We start from the raw sequence: 14402 nt of genomic DNA on the forward strand, positions 1-14402 counted from the left end.
CTCAAATGGTAAAAGTTTATCTAAAATCTGCAACAGGTAAACATACAGCAATAAAAGTTGACAGGTGTTCTACCCAACTTAGCCACTTCCTTCCCAAGGTATGTACCTGTATGTCCTTGGGTTTCAGTGGTTATACCGGGATGATGCCTGCACCTACAGGCATCATCCTGGTATCATTCTTTCCAGCCGGCAATTCTCTTTCAGGCAGAAGTGATCTGAGTGGCTAATTAACCATTTGATCATTTCTGTGGTGGCGGAAGGGGGTCCCACCCCCTCCTACCATCTCTCCAGGGCTCTCTGATCCCGTTGTGGAGGCTGGGAGCGATGCGGTTGGCGGCGATGGCTGCCCTAAACACAGAGAGAGGAACTGACGTCGTTCTCCTCTCTGTGTAACCTTGGATACTGGGAGCAATGAGTAGTTTCGTCACTTGTGATTCCACCCCTTTGTTTACCTGGCCACCAGCGGCCAGGGAAGCAGCCAATCAGACCAATCTCTGTCTGATGTGCTTCCTTCAAATGACCAGAGAACAGATTTGGGATCTAATTGACCCCAAATCTCCCCCTAAAGAGTACCCGTCACAGCCCATGCTGTCACAAAGGATGTTGTTTATCCCTTGTGATAGCAATAAAGTTAGTACAAAAATAAATTGCAAAAAAAATTAAAAAATGTGTGTGTATAAAATAAATAATAATAAAAAAAAAAATTTAAAGTGTCCCCGTCCCTCCATTACATACATAGTCACATAGTAGGTGAGGTTGAAAAAAGACACAAGTCCAACCTATGTGTGTGATTATATATCAGTATTACATTGTATATCCCTGTATGTTGTGGTCGTTCAGTCGCATATCTAATAGTTTCTTGGAACTATCAATGCCCCCCGCTGAGACCACCGCCTGTGGAAGGAAATTCCACATCCTTGCCACTCTTACAGTAAAGAACCCTCTACGTAGTTTAAGGTTAAACCTCTTTTCTTCTAATTGTAATGAGTGGCCACGGGTCTTGTTAAACTCCCTTTTGCGAAAAAGTTTACAAGTATGAGCAGGGTGATAGAAGGTAGAGATGTCTGTATATAGATACAGACATCGCTACGAGGGCAGCGCTCCACTGGTATGTGTAGTTCAATGCCAATCTAGTTTCATTGCCTATCTGTAATACTGGCCCAGTCTGTCTAGGCGCTACATCTCCCACGGGTCATAGTTGCTCCTGGCAGGCTCTGTCCTTCAGACAATCCACAGCAGCTCAGTTTCCTCTTCCTCTCTGTGATCCCAGTTGGTGGGTGGGGCTTTCCTCCAGCTCTCATTGTGGCTGCATACAGTTCTTAAATGGCTAGTGTCTTTCTCTACCCTCTCCTCAGTGGCAGCCTAAATAAACTTGGATGGGGATAGGGATATTATGGGATGCCCACTTGATCAACAAAGAATTCTTCAGGGACTCAACTATATACATCCAATATATATATATATATATATATATATATATATATTTAATATACAAACACACACACACACACACTTCTCCTCTTCTACCTCCAGCACAAACTTGCTTGTAGAACTATGTCTCCCAGGACCAGCTAGCACTGACAAATTGATCCAACACAGACACAGATCCAGAGCAAATGCCCTTTGCAGACAGGGACCACCAGCCCCTTTGGTAGTGTAGCAGAAAAAGAGGTCTTAAGAGCTCAGCTGTCCTATTCTTGTGGCTTCTGGTCCCCAGTACCACCTCTTCAGGCACTGGCAGCCTGCCTGACTGCAGCTGCCCCTTTAACTAGCCCTCCTGGCTACTTTTCCACAGTCCTCCCAGACTGACACTGACACTTCCTGAGCCAGCCCGAGCCTCCAGCCCGTGGGGCCCCCTAGACCTAGAGAGCCCCTTAAGGCTACCGACAGGCCCCTCAGGACGCCATCTCCATTTTCCACCTGACTCCCTTTGCCAGCCTGACTCATCCATACTTAAGGGTTGGCTTAATCCCCTGCCAGGCCCACTGGCTGGGGATTGGCCAAGCTCCCCTGAGTATTCAGGTCAATCCTCCTGGCCTCCACCCTCTAGTTTCCAGAACATTCTGCAACTTTCCAGAACCGGGGGAGGCATGCTTGCATGAGTCATCCAGCCCTGAACTCAAGTAAGCCCTGACCCAGATTTCATGATGTTTCTCTGAGCCAGAATATGTTTTACCTACTTCCCTTTACCTACACTAGAGGGTGCTACACCTTGTACAAAAATTATTGAATGACAAAGGCAAACGTTCTTTCTTGTGTATAATTTTTATGTCCGTTGCCACCTTGCGGGTCATTCTTTGCTTCAGATCATGCATGTTTTTCTCTATTCGATTATTCCCATATGATTACTGTACATATTGAGCGACAATCCAATGTTGTGTTCATGTATGATAAAAATTTTGTAGCTTGCACCTTTTTTTCTGCCTGAACCAGTTAGAATCAGCTATCGATAGCACTATACTAACAACCAGATAATTGACAGATCATTTCTCGTACTGAATTTTTATTTTCCGATTTTCCTATAGTGTATATCCATCCTTACTGAGCTCTGGTGCCAATGCCCATGCAGAGTGCAACTGTACTTGCAAACTGCACAGTCTGCACTTTGTATGTCCATCTTGGTATGAAATAAGTGTGAAATAAGTTTAGCAGGAAGGACCCAATTTTCATACCATTAGGCATAGCTGGACATACACATGCACATATTCGAGTAAATCCAAGGATTGCCACCAGCTATCTGCACATTGGTTCCTAGCGCACAAGTGTGTATTGTCCACAGTCAAGCGTTGTGGTGGGAGTGTCATGGTCTGGGGCTGCATGAGTGCTGCCGGAACTGGGGAGCTATAGTTCATTGAGAGAACCATGAATGCCAGCATGTACTGTGACATACTGAAGCAGAGGATGATCCCCTCCCTTTGGAGACTGGGCCGCAGGGCAGTATTCCAACATGATAATGACCCCAAACACACCTCCAAGATGACCAAGCTAAAGAAGCTGAGGGTAAAGGTGATGGACTGGCCGAGCATATCCCCAGACCTAAACCCCATTGAGCATCTGTGGGGCATCCTCAAACGGAAGGTGAAGGAGCGCAAGGTCTCTAACATCCACCAGCTCTGTGATATCGTCATGGAGGAGTGGAAGAGGACTCCAGTGGCAACCTGTCAAGCTCTGGTGAACATCATGCCCATGAGGGTTAAGACAGTGTTGGAAAATAATGGTGGCCAAAATATTGACACTTTGGGCCCAACTGGGACATTTCCACTTAGGGGTGTACTCACTTTTGTTGCCAGCAGTTTAGACATTAATGGATGTGTGTTGAATTATTTTGAGGAGGCAGCAAATTTACACCGTTATACAACCTGTACACTCAATATTTTACATTGTAGCAAAGTGTCATTTCTTCAGTGTTGTCACACGAAAAGATATAATAAAATATTTACAAAAATGTGAGGTGTGTACTCACTTTTGTGAGATACTGTATCTATACTTGTTGAGATTTTTTACACTTTAGTAAATCAACCCCATAGATTCTCTCTTTAGTTCTATTCATTTTTTAATACTATTTCTCAACTTTCTTGACCAAAACAGTGAGATATCATTGCAACTAAATTGTTTTCAATCACATGGATCCAACAAGTAGATTTTCTTTGAGAAAAAGCAATGCTGCTACCAATGTTTCCTTCAATCACTGCACTTTCCTACTACATCTTATTCCATTCTCCAAATACAGTTATAAAGCATGCCTCCTGATCCACCTGCTCAATGCCACCAAGGTGTGCATTTCACAAAAGTGGCAAAGTACTGTTCCTCTGACAGCTGAACAATGGATATAGGTAGTAAAAGTGAAAAGACCAACAGTTTTGTAAAATGTGGTATTATTGGCACAATATTCAATTTATGCAGGAAGATAGTTCACACATAACCCTTTTAACTTAGATTTTGCTTCCATGGAAACTTTTTTTGCTCAACTTGTAACTTGGGATGCAGCTAAGCATAGTTGCCCTGTCCTTTCTACTTTAGCCCCTTCCAGTGGCGTAACTAGAACCTTCAGGGCCCCGATGCAGGAAACCATGGTGGCCCCCCCCCGACCTCCGGACAGGGCTCTTTTCTCCGAGCCTGATGGTGGAACACCAGGGCCCAGTCCCAAGTGGGTGGCTGCATATAAAGGAACCGATTTAAAAAACATCAATTACAGCCACTGTGCCCATCAAACGCCACCACTGTACCATCTAATGCCACCACTGTACCATCAAATGTCACTACTGTGCCCATCAAACTCTGCCGCTGTGCCCATCAAATGCCACCGCTGTGCTCATCAAATGCTGCCAGTGTACCCATCAAATGCTGCCACTGTGCCCATCAAATGCTGCTACTGTGCACATCAAATGCTGTTGGTGTGCCCATCAAATGCTGCCACTGTGAATCCCCACCGCCCGCTCACTGTCTGCCCGCCACTTACCCTGTCTTGGTGGGGCAGCGGGTAACGGCCATGAGCGGGGTCCTCCATGCAGCTACTGCCATCCTCATCTCCCGTCCTCTCCTCCTGATGGGCGTCCAATAGCTGTGTCTATCGTTTCAGCCAATCGGGTGATGGGTATAATACCCGCACACCTGATTGGTGGAGAGGCCGTTCAGTGTTAGGAAAGTGAATATTAATTCACTTTTCTAACACACCTGGGTAGACTGTGAGCGTCAAGCATGGCGCTTGCAGTTCACCTATTTTGAAGCCTATTATAGCCCATGGCTCTAATCAGGTGCTGCAAAAACACCCCCCCCCACCGCTGTAATTCAGGCACCCGGCACCCCAAAAGGGACCAGACACCTAAATATGGGGGTGGCAGCGGTGGCCATGGATAGATTCATACTATGCTATGCATGAGTCTATCCTTTGGTCATAGAGGGGGTGGAACCTGTGCACCCTTTTGGATGCACCGCCACTGATAAACACATGCATACATACACATACATATATGAACACACACACACATACACACATGCATACATGCATGCTCTCACACACACACACACACACATACAAGCATGCTCACACACACTCACACACATACAAGCATGCTCACACGCACACATACAAGCATGCTCACACGCACACATACAAGCATGCTCACACACACAAACATACATTAATGCTCACACACACACATTAATGCTCACACACACACATACATGCATGCTCACACACACACACATACAAGCATGCTCACACACACACATACAAGCATGCTCATACACACATACACACACACACATACATGCATGCTCACACACATACATGCATGCTCACACACACACACACACACATACATGCATGCTCACAAACATACAAGCATGCTCACACACGCACATATAAGCATGCTCACACACACACACGCACATACAAGCATGCTCACGCACACACAAGCATGTTCACACACACACACACACACACACAAGCATGCTCACACACACACACATACATGCTCACACACACGCACACACACATACATGCATTCTCACACACACACACATACAAGCATGCTCACACACACACACGCGCATACAAGCATGCTCACACACACACGCACATACAAGCATGCTCACACACACAAGCATGCTCACACACATGCACATACAAGCATGCTCACACACACATACAAGCATGTTCACACACACATACATACAAGCATGTTCACTCATACAAACATGCTCACACACACACACACACACACACACAAACAGAAATACAGTAGATAGTCTTATTAAAAAAAATGGCAGACATTTACCTTCCTGGCTTTTCCTGCCGGGTACTGCACTCTAGGGGGAGACAAAGAGCACACACTGTGCTTTCACTACTAAGCCTAATGTGAGGAACTCCCGCACAGTGCCGATTTCAGTTCGGCTGATGATCGGGGAGCTCCTCTCAGTCTTCCCTCCTATCGAAGAGTGTAGGGGGCCCTTGGGCCTCCCCGCAGCAAGGGGCCCGGTCGCCATGGCGATCTTGGCGACCCCTATAATTCCTCCACTGGCCCCTTCCCATTTCCCCTTTCTCTTCTCCATCCTCCCTATTTTTTTCAGTATCTCTTTTTTTTTTTACCCTTTTCTCCTTTTTTCTTTTCTACCTCTTGCTGAGTCCGGAGTCCTGTTATAAACCCTGAAAATTACCTTTTAGCTTAGCCATACGTCCTTGAATTCCAGTCAACTTCCAGGGAGGCCCGCAGTGTATGGACTGAAGGGGAAGTAACGAAGGGCCGGACATGACAGTGAGGATAAGGGCTGGAAGGGTTAAGTTAATGTATGAGGTACAAGAGGGAGGAGTAGAGAAAGAACTTAAGCTGAAGGGGAGGAGCGGTATAAAAGGAGGAGGGGGAGGAGTTACAGGCAGTGCGGAAGGAAGGAACAGTGAGAGGAGGCAGTTTTGCTCGACTGCTCCTCTAACAATGGCGTGCGGTGGAACGCGGACCGGAGTGGCTGCGGGACAGGCTGGGTGACATTGCGGAGATGGCGGGACCTTCATCGGGGAGCAGTGAGCGGGCACGGAGGTCTCGGCCTCCGGCACGTTTTTCACCAGGGCCTTCTACTCGGCCACCTCGTGTAGTTAGGAGCCCTGAGGAGGACCGTTCGATCCCACCGGCAAAACGCTCGCAGCGGGACACGGGGGGGCACGCCGCGGGCCGGGGGTGGGGGGCGGGGCGGATGCACCGCGAGGCAGGGGTTCCCCTCTGGTGGTGGACTGTGGGGGGAGGGGGCTGCTGCGTTGATGTCTCGTGCTCCCGGAGGGATGGATCGGCTCAGGGGACGCTGTCCAGAGGCAGAGGATCTGCGTCCAGGCCTGGGCAGGTGCGGGGACCGCCTGCAGGCTGCTCCTGTCACAAGACCAGCAGGGGCGCCTGGGTGTCCGCTTCTCCTGAGGCTCGCAGGGCTGGGTCACACCGACAGTCTGCTTGGGATGTCTCAGCCAGTGGGGAGCCGGCACCGTTGCGGGTGGTGGCAACGGCCTCCGGGGTCTCTTCCCCCGAGGGGCTTACGCCTCCGCCTACCTTTGACCGGATCGGTGCGAAGGGGAGGTATTGGATGAAGAGGATCTTCCAGCACCGGCTGGGGAGAGCGCTGGTCCGGCTGTGGGGAGAGCCCCTGGACAGCCAGGTGAGTCACAGGATGCTGCTTTGTTATCAACTGCATTACGGGGTCTGTTGGGGGTGGTGCAAGCGGGCACAGGGAGGCCAGTGCTGCTTGTTGGGCAGGACACGGGGGTGGCGGGCGCGGAGGCTGCGGTGGGACATGCCCCTGGGGTGGCGGAGCCTGCCGCTCAGATGCAGGATTTGCTAGAGGGTTTGGGGGCGCTAGTGGGACGGTTTGATGGTGGGTTGCCACAGCCGGTGCTGGTGGCCCCGTGGGCTGCTCCCCCGGCCGGAGGGCTCGGGGGGGCCCTGGGGCCGCTGGGGGATCGGAGACTCTGGCCCCTTCAGTGCCGGCCTCAGTGGGGGCAGGGGTGGTCCAGGCGCTGCGGGTAAGAAGGAGGCGGTGGTTGGGTCGGACATAGCTCGTTTGGCTGATGCGGCGCTCTGTGAGGTGTATGTGTGTTTCGAGGGGCCGCTGGGGGCTCACTTGAAACAGGAGGTGCGGGACAAGATCGCGAAAGGGGAGTATGTGGAGATCTTCTCGCTTCTCCCATTGCAGAAGTTTAATTTGGATAAGGTTAACCCTGATGATTCCAAGAAGGAGGACGCGGAAAAGAGGCGGTATCGGTTGATACCGCGCACTTTTTCTAACTGGTTGCAGGCGTTTGCCATTCTGGCAAGCGTCATTGGGGAGAAGAGCCCGGAGCATTGCTCTGCGCTCTTCTGCTATATGGATGCGATTGGGGAGGCCCATAGGGTGTATGGGGGGGTGGCGTGGCTCCGGTACGACGAGCAATTCCGGCAGCGCAAGGCTGTGCAATCGGAATTGCGCTGGAACCACAAGGACATCAGCCTCTGGATGAGGCGATGTCCTCGGCGCGGGCCCTGCCTCAGTTTCTTCAGGGGGGGGGTCCGGGAGTACGCCTGCTTCAGGACTACGGGCCGGAAAAAAAATGGGGGGTGTGCTGGCAGTACAACGCGGGAGCCTGCAAGTTTGGGGGAACGTGCAGGTTCAAGCATGAGTGTTCCGGCTGCGGTGGCACGCACATGCTGTCCCGGTGCTTCCGAAAAGGGAAAAGGGAAAAGGGGATGCTACTCAGAAAAGGGCGGACGCTGGTGATGCTGGCAAGCATGCTTCCTTTTCTAAGTAGGTATCCGGAGAGAGGCGGCACGGGTGCTGGTGGCGGGGTTTCGGGATGGTTTTCGGATACCCTGTTCACTGCCGGTGGTGCCGGTGGTGCCGATGGTGGCGAAGAATCTGAAGTCGGCGTTGCAACATCCTGGGGTGGTGGATGAGAAGCTGGGCAAGGAGGTGGCGCTGGGGCGTATGGGGGGGCCATTTGGGGGGAAGCCTTGGTCCGATTTGGTGGTTTTCCCGTTGGGGGTGGTCCCCAAAAAGGAGCCGGGAAAATTTTGTCTCATACATCACCTGTCATTCCCTAAGGGGGGCTTGGTCAATGATTTCATTGACCCGGAGGCGTGTACGGTGTCTTACACATCATTTGACACAGCGGTCCGGTGGGTGCGGAAGTATGGGCGGGGGGCGCTGATGGCTAAGGCCGACGTGGAATTGGCGTTCCGGTTGCTCCCGGTCCATCCTGACAGCTTTCGGTTGTTGGGGTGCCACTGGCGCGACCAGTTCTATGTGGATATGTGCCTGCCGATGGGTTGTTCGATTTCGTGTGCCTACTTCGAAACTTTTAGCTCCTTTTTGGAATGGGTGGTGAGGGATGTGTCGGGCCTTGAGTCGGTTATCCATTATTTGGATGACTTTCACTGTGTGGGCCCGCCTGCCTCCGCTGTGTGTGCGATTCTGCTGTCCACGTTGCAGCACATCGCAGGCAGGTTTGGGGTTCCTTTGGCGGCGGATAAAACGGAAGGCTCGACGTCGGAGCTCAGTTTTCTGGGGATTGTAATTGATTCCCAGGCAATGGAGTGCCGGCTGCCTAGGGACAAGCTTGAGGAGTTGCAGCGGGAGATTGCGGACATTCAGGGCAGGTGTAAGGTGCAGTTGAGGACGTTGCAGTCCCTCCTGGGGAAGCTGAACTTCGCTTGTAGGATCATTCCGATGGGAAGGATTTTCTACCGACGGCTGTCGGCGACTACCGCGGGGGTCAGTGTTCCCACTCATTTCATTCGTCTGGGTCGGGAACATAGGGAGGACTTGCGGGTTTGGCACGAATTCTTGGATTCCTATAATGGGAGAGCGATGTGGATATCGGGCCCTGTCAGTAACTTTGATGTGGATCTGGTTACGGATGCGGCAGACTTCACCGGGTACGGTGCATTTGTCGAAGGCAGGTGGAGTGCGGGGCCGTGGCCGCAGTCTTGGGAATCGGCGGGTTTCCTGGGTAATCTGGTCTTGTTGGAGCTGTTCCCGGTGGTTTTGGCTTTGGAGCTTTGGGGGGAAGAGTGTAGGAATCTTAAGTTGTGCATTAATTGCGACAACATGGGGGTGGTACAGGTGGTTAACTGCATGTCGGCCACTTCTCCCCCAGTTGTTTGGCTGATGCGACAACTGGTTTTTCGGTGCTTACAGTTGAACGTGTTTATTTACGCTGTACACATCCCGGGCGTGGATAATGAGTTGGCTGACTCCTTGTCTCATTTCCAGTGGGACAGGTTCAGGGCACTGGCTCCGGGCGCGGACCCAGAAGGGGTCGCTTGCCCGGAGTGGATTTGGAAGTTGCCTTTGGAATCGCCGCGGGATGGATCGAGCAGTCGGTAAGTGTGTCCACGTGGTCGGCCTACTCCAAGGTGTGGACGGAATGGTTCGGACTGGTACGCGAAGCTGGGGTAAGTGAGCGGGGTCCTGAGGGACGGTTGCTGGTACTCTACTTTGTTGCCCGGAATATGGAACAGGGGGTATCAGTGTCTTTGATCGACTGGAAGTTGGCAGGTTTGACATTTTTGTTTAAGTTGTTGAGGGTGGAGGACTGGACCAAGGATTTCTGGGTACGGCAAGCGTTAAAGGGCTATCGGAAACGTAACAGAACGAGGGATGGTCGGCGGCCGGTCACGTTTGCGATTTTGCAGGCGCTTTGTGCCAGGCTGCAGTCTATCTGTGCTTCCGGTTATGAAGTGCGGCTGTTTACAGCAGCTTTTTCCCTGTCTTTTTATGGGGCATTTCGGATCGGGGAGTTAGTGTGCCCGAACAAACGAGTGGCCGGGGGTTTGTTGGAGGGGGAGGTTCGCTTGGAGGGGGACCGGGTGGGGCTTTGGCTGCGCAGGTCCAAGACGGATCAGCGGGGCAAAGGTGTGTTGATATTGCTGTTTGCCCTTCCCGGATCAACGGTGTGCTCAGTGGCGGTGGTTCGGGATTTCCGGGCAGTGAGGGGGAGGGGCAGGGGTCCGTTCCTGTGGCATGAGGACGGGTCCCTCCTGTCCAGATATCAATTTGTTTCGGTGTTCCGAAAATGTTTGCGGGACGTGGGTTTGGATGGTAAGGAATTTGCTTTGCACTCCTTCCGTATCGGGGCGGCCATAGAGGCTGCCCGGTACGGGTTGGACGAAGCTGTGGTTCGCCGGATCAGGAGGTGGGAATCTAGGAGGTTCAGATCTGATGTCAGGCCACAGTTGGCGTTGGATTGAGTTGTGGTTTAAAAAAAAAAAAAAGAAAACATGTGGAACACACGGACAAGTTATGTGTGCACGCAACCAGTGGGGTTGCAGGGCAGTGTTGATGGGTTTGCTTTTGTTATGCGGGGTTCTGGGGGTTGGGTTCATGTGATCTGATGTTCGTTTTTCTTTTCAGATGGAGGTCCGGCTTGCCTCGTCTGGATCGTGGGACACTCCTATGTATGTTGGGGGGCCAGGAGGGGAGACCAGCGACCGGATGGCAGGCAACTGGGTATTTCCCGGAGGGAGGCTTGCCTGAGATGGTTGGGGATCCCGGGGGTGAAGTGGGACCGTGTGCTGGGGGAGGTGCGGAGTCACGGGGCCCCCGGGGGTGTTAGTGATCCATGCTGGGGGGAATGACCTTGCAGTCCGTAAGGTCAGGGATCTGATGGCGGACATCAAGTCCGATTTTATGCGGTTGCAATTCCTGTTCCCGGGTACAGTGGTGGTTTGGTCGGACATTGTGGCTAGAACGGTGTGGCGCTGGGCTCGGTCCATCGAGAGCATTAACAAAACGAGGATTCAGGTGAACAAAGTGGTTGGGCGGTTCGTGGTTCAGCATGGGGGGATTGTGATTCGACAGCGGGAGCTGGAATGCAATGTAGGCGTGTACCTTCGGCGGGATGGGGTGCATCTTTCAGATGTCGGGATTGATCTGTGGTCTTTGGGATTACAGGAGGGCATCCAGAAGGCTTTGAGGGTGTGGGGTGGCCCTCAAGGTTGAGGGGGTCATCCTTTTGGGCTGTGGCGGTGTTGGTCTGGTGGTCTTTGACGGTTGGCGGTAAATTCAGAGGTCATCTGAAAGGGGTGGGGGGCCCATTGCTAGTATGGGTCCCTCCGGTGTATTCCTGAACGTTGGATGGAATACCGTTATAGTTATCACTGTCGGATGTTTGTCCCTGAGCGGTCACAGCTGGAGGCCTGGTTAAGTGAAAGTGGGTACTGCAGTGAGTTGGTGTTGGTTAAAGTTATGGGTCACCGTTAGAGATCACCAGATCGGGCAATTCGTTGGACTGGATGTTTTTGTTATGGTTATATATATATATATATATATATATTTATGGTCAAGAGCCCTCTGACCGATACGGATAAGGATGACAAACAAGGTTAACATAAACTCGCTTACTTGAAATGGACCTGAAAGTGTGCCCTGGTCTGACGTACGGTATACCAAAATAAGGGGGCATACCTTAGATAGAGAAGTGGGTGATAAATGAAATGAATATGAATGGAGTGAAATGAGTACTCTCATGAGGAGTATAATGCTTGAGAAATGCCCTGAAAAAGGGGATGGGTGGGTGGGTATCGTGCACCGAAACCGACGAGGAGGATAGGCGAACGGGCTGGTTATATACTCCACCGGGCTCCTCCCATAATTTCAGGCCACCATACTGGCCTTTCTATTTATGGTCCAGAGCCCTCTGACCGATACGGATAAGGATGACAAACAAGGTTAACATAAACTCGCTTACTTGAAATGGACCTGAAAGTGTGCCCTGGTCTGACGTACGGTATACCAAAATAAGGGGGCAAAAACATTCAGGTAGGGGTTGCATTTTATTGATTCAAGTTTGTTACTGGGTGAGCTCGACAAAGGCCTGGGCCATCTCCACTAGCGGATTGGGTATGTAGCGGGCGAAACAGGTGGACCTCCCTCTGCCCAACCTCTCGATAACGTGGTCCGGGACCCCCTGGCGGGATGCCGCCGAAGCTGCTCCGATACGGAATGAATGTCCGGAGTAGTGAGTAGGATAGAGGTGAAGGATACCCAGGAGTATCCTGAGATGTTCCATAAAGCGGGCAGCGTTCAGAGGCTTAGTGTGAAATGGCAGAAGCGGACTAGTTCCTGGTTGATCAGCCAAAAGGGTCAACAAGCGGGTGAGAATGACGACCGGGTACCAGCGGTTGTAGGACTTATAGAAGTGTATGTCCGTACCCGAGCCAAGCTGCTGTGTCTTGGAGACTGCTAAGTGTAAGACGAAATGGTCTTTGTATCGGACCAGGTGGTGCTTGCACAGCATGCGTGCTGTGAGGCTACTACAAGTAAACTCGCTTGGCCGTAAGAAGCCGAAGAAGGCCGGGTGTATGGCTGCTTGTAAATGACACTAATGTGGAGACCGAAAAGGTGAAGTGGCCAGGATATCTGACATATTTCTAAAACGTCTCCTGTGGTAGGCAGTCGTTTGGTGCCGGCCATCGGCTGGTGCTTCTGGATACCGCGCATAACAGCCTGAACGGCGTGGTAAAAATAAGGAGGGTACGGTAGGGTCCTGGAGGGAGGTGAAATGTTATACACCGGTCAGGTATAGCTGGATCGTATTAAAGGATAACGCCAACTGCGAGTGGCAGTAGGAAAAGAAGGCTATGACTTGCTTGACACGGGACGTCTCTGTGATGTGATACGTGATGAAGCGGTTAAAGGCCATCCAGGCTGATTGATAGGCCTTGAGGGTATTGCGGGAAAAGGGAGTGATCAATGAGTTGGGTAGCCGCTAGGAGGTGAGGGGCTAATCCAGGGTCAGTTGAGACCAGTCCGGGATAGCTGCTGATGTGGGTCCGGCTCCGGGTACCTGATCGGAAAACGAGACGAGGTTAAAGCGGGAGAGGGCGTCCGCTGCCTGATTGAATTTACCGGGGATAAAAGAACAACGGATGTTGAACTGAAACAACAACAAGAGCTGGACCAGTCGACGTAGGAAGGACATAATCAACAGAGAGGACGCCTTGGCGCAGCCAGGAATTGCCAGTAACTGGGGAGGCCAGGGAGCTGCGAGCCAGAGGTGGCCAAAAACAGCCGCAAGCCCGTGGAGGCCGCTGCGTCGGTCATCACCTGGGGAGAAAGGGAAGACACGGAGGGAATGAACAGGGAGACACCATTCCCAGACGATAGGAATTCCTCCCGCATAGCAAGGACTGCTATTGCCGCGGGATCCAGGCTGAGGACTTGCTCTGGATCCTGTGAGAGGGACAGTAAGACCAATAGGCGTGACACAAAGGCGCGCCCCTGAGGGATGATGCGCATAGCGAAACTCGACATGCCGTGTAGGGACTGTAGGTGTCTTTTGGATGACTAGACTGGGGAATATGCAAGGATATTATATGCCCCTAAAGATGGTAGTTGTGATGGGCGAGCGTTTGCCGTTGGCTATGGGCTGATGCCTCTGGATGCCTCGTAGTGGGGATCTTGCTGTATGGGCCGAATGACAGATGGCTCTCCGTGCACTGTAAGGATAAGAAATGCTGAACGCTGGCTAGAAATAGCCTGGGCGTGCTACAGGAAGAAGCCAGTTGCGTGTGTCAACATGATCCTGGTGCGGGACGGAAGTTGAACTCAACTGTCCTAAGGAAGAGACGGGTAGGCAGACAACAGTGAGTGGTTTGTAAGAAAAGCCACAGGAGACGAGTGGCCAATTAAGTGCTGCTGAAAATGACGTGTAGCCAGTTCGTGTGCCACTGAGAACGTGCTTGCCAACGAATGATTGCAAGAAGTTTATGCTAAGTCGCGAGCCTTGGCATGACCAAAAGTGTGTTAAACGTGTGCTTGCGACAATTGCCCGGGAATTTGTCACTGGAGATGTGTACGTAGTGACTGTGAGCCATTCGTGTTACCGCATGTGCACTGCGAAGACTGCAGGAGTTGTGCTTGAATGTACGTTTGGACGCGTGCTT

This window comes from Lithobates pipiens, unplaced genomic scaffold (assembly GCF_037356315.1).
Source record: "Lithobates pipiens isolate NorthernLeopardFrog02 unplaced genomic scaffold, aLitPip1_a1.2 Scaffold_27, whole genome shotgun sequence".
Taxonomy (NCBI): Eukaryota; Metazoa; Chordata; class Amphibia; order Anura; family Ranidae; genus Lithobates; species Lithobates pipiens.